Source organism: Cyprinus carpio, unplaced genomic scaffold (genome assembly GCF_018340385.1).
Source record: "Cyprinus carpio isolate SPL01 unplaced genomic scaffold, ASM1834038v1 S000006493, whole genome shotgun sequence".
Taxonomy (NCBI): Eukaryota; Metazoa; Chordata; class Actinopteri; order Cypriniformes; family Cyprinidae; genus Cyprinus; species Cyprinus carpio.
Window position 1 is genome coordinate 640,158 of NW_024879166.1, and position 2,962 is coordinate 643,119.

The following is a 2,962-nucleotide window of genomic DNA, read 5'->3' on the forward strand; positions in this document are numbered from 1 at the left end:
TCGCTATTCGTATTATTTAGTTTTTCATTTTTATTAAAAAGTATTACGCAAACATTGTGCGTACCATGTCAACTATTTGATATTCGATTAGCCGTTTAAAGCCTTTGTAATTATCGTCTAGCGAGATGGCTGCAGTTCAGAGTCCTGTCAGCGGTTTAGCGATACAGCAAACTGTCTCTGGTACAGCACTTAAATTCCCCAGAGTTTACAAAATACATGAAAGTAAGTGGCTGTTGAACTGTGAGAATGCAGGTAAACTTTATTGTTCTGCCACTATGTGTGTCCTGATATATGAATAAACACATAGGCAAATTACATTTGAATATATAGATCGTTTTTACTGCTTCCATAGACATAAGTGTGTATTTTACAAACTACCAATGTATTGTTTTACTAGTGATTATGTATATTTAAATGTATGAAACCTAAAATAAAACATTATGTGGTTGAAAACACTGCATATTAGTTATGGTAATGTTGATATACAGAGGTGGAAAGTAACTAATTACATTTACTCACAAGCATTGTAATTGAGTATTTTTTGTGTACCTTCTACTTTTTAAAGTACTTTTTAAAATCTGTAATTTTACTTAAGGATATTTTGTGTGAAGTATTGTACTTCACACATTTTAAAACATATTAATTACTGGCAAAAAAAAATAATAATAAAATAAATCGCTTCCCTGGAAACTACTGCAGTAAATAATAGGCAGAAGGGCAACTATGCTAAAATCACAAGAAAGATGCAGACGGGCAAAACAGGCGTTAATGGTGCAGACACCGCTGGAAAACTAAACCCCCGTCATATTCCCAGTTGAACTCTAAGGAAATGAAGTGAACCCTGGCCATATTTATGTTTTATTATGCAGTGTAAACTGTGCTTGCTTGGGAGACCAAACTAGCAGCTTATAAAAACTTTCACACACATCAATCTTTCGCAAGCATGTAGAGGTAGCCAAATAACTGCATCGCTGCATTGGTGGTTGCAAATTAAGCTTTGATATTTTACAAGAGGTTTTGCACAAAATAGCCAAAAGACAGTGGTAGCGGAGGTGCGAGACATATCGTCTATGACCGCTTATAATATCGTAATTGTTGTTTTAATGACGGTGCGCCGCGATTTATATAGTATGCTTCTTTCCCTGTGTGATTCAGGACTTGCAAAATGCATTTTAGAATGATCACAAAAAAATTGAAGATATAGGGGCAGCAAAAATGTATATATTTTATACTCATTTCATATAGTAAATCAAAAATCACACAAAGAATGTCAGCTTTTTCCTCCAAAAATCATAATGATTACATTTATATATATATATATATATATATATATATATATATATATATATATATATATATATATATAATTATTATTATTATTATTATTATATATTTTTTACAACAGGTCAGTAAACAAGTTAATTAAGAGACTTCATGACACCATATTGCCTGTTTTGCCTCCCCATTTCCTCTACAAATAATTCCCAAACACAGCCACCAGCACAGTTTTGCACTTCTGATGACATGACTGTGTTCTCTGTTCCTGGAAATGAATCAACCGCTAAATTGACTCTGTCTAATCACAATGACTCTACTGGCTAATAGTGACTTCCTGGCACATACTGGCCATTTTAATTTCAAGCATTTAAAGTATCTTTTGATTTTTAAAATAATGAATTTCTTATAATTTCTAAAATGAGTATTCAACATTTTATGTCTTGTATATCAAAAACATTATTCATGCATTTGTAACTGCAGCAGGTTAAATGCATTCCTTGTCCTGCACTAAACAGTGTGTAACACATCTAAATGCCACCGATGAAGCTTCTGCATTTCCTCTGCATTGAAAGATAGAGTTTGCCGGATACTGATTTGCCTGGCAACAGCCTCCAAATGTCTTATTATTCTAAATAACTGATTCATTTAATTAAAAACAACTAGTTTGAGATTAATAGGCCTATCCCAGGGGTGTCAAACTCAGTTCCTGGAGGGCCGTAGCCCTGCAGAGTTTAGTTATAACCCTGCTCCAGCATACATATCATGTAGTTTTCAAATAAGCCTAAATGATTAGATTAGCTGGATCAGGTGTGTTTAATTAGGGTTATATCTAAACTGTGCAGGACTGTGGCCCTCCAGAAACTGAGTTTGACACCCTTGGCCTGGCCCATTTTTGCTTCCCTCCCACTGTTAAAATGTAACTAAGTAATTTTTAAACATGCTACTTTTTACTTTTACTTGAGTAGATTTTTAGACTGGTACTTTTACTTGTACTTAAGTAAAATTTTATTAATGTAATGGTACTTTTACTTGTGTAGAATATTTTTGTACTCTTTCAACCTCTGTTGATATATGACAAGCGCTGAGCGCGTCCGTCTCTGGCTCAGCGCCAGCCAACGCGCGAAAGCAGTTTGAAACATTCTAAATCATACTCTCAGGGGCACAGAAATTAAAATTCAATATATGGTGTCATAATGCTCAAAATGTTAAAATGTAATTTACATTTTAATGAGACAATGAGACATAGTACACCTGATTGCACCTGATTGCTCTCATCATGCTGATCACAAACAATATCATACATTAAGACTATGCCCATTACAGTAGTAGCCTATTTTGAAAAAGTACAGTGATTCCGCTTTGTTTTTTTTCGCTCACAAATGATCTTCGGGCGCGAGCCGCCATAAAAGTACTGTCCCCGATTTCTGATGTTTTGTTCTTCAGGCTCTGCACTGCTCTTGGGGCTTAAATGCTTTTGCTGCGCTGACTGTACTTGATGGCGCCATATTTGGTCTGCTTGCTGTGCCTTGCAGAGCTTGGCTATCCCGTGATTGCGGCTTGCAGCTATATTATTTTATATAGTTTTATGGTTATGTGGGGGCATGGTTTTGGTTAGGGTTAATAATTTTGCAACAGTAATCTTGACAATAAAATGTGGCACACCCAGATTTTCATATGCACACCC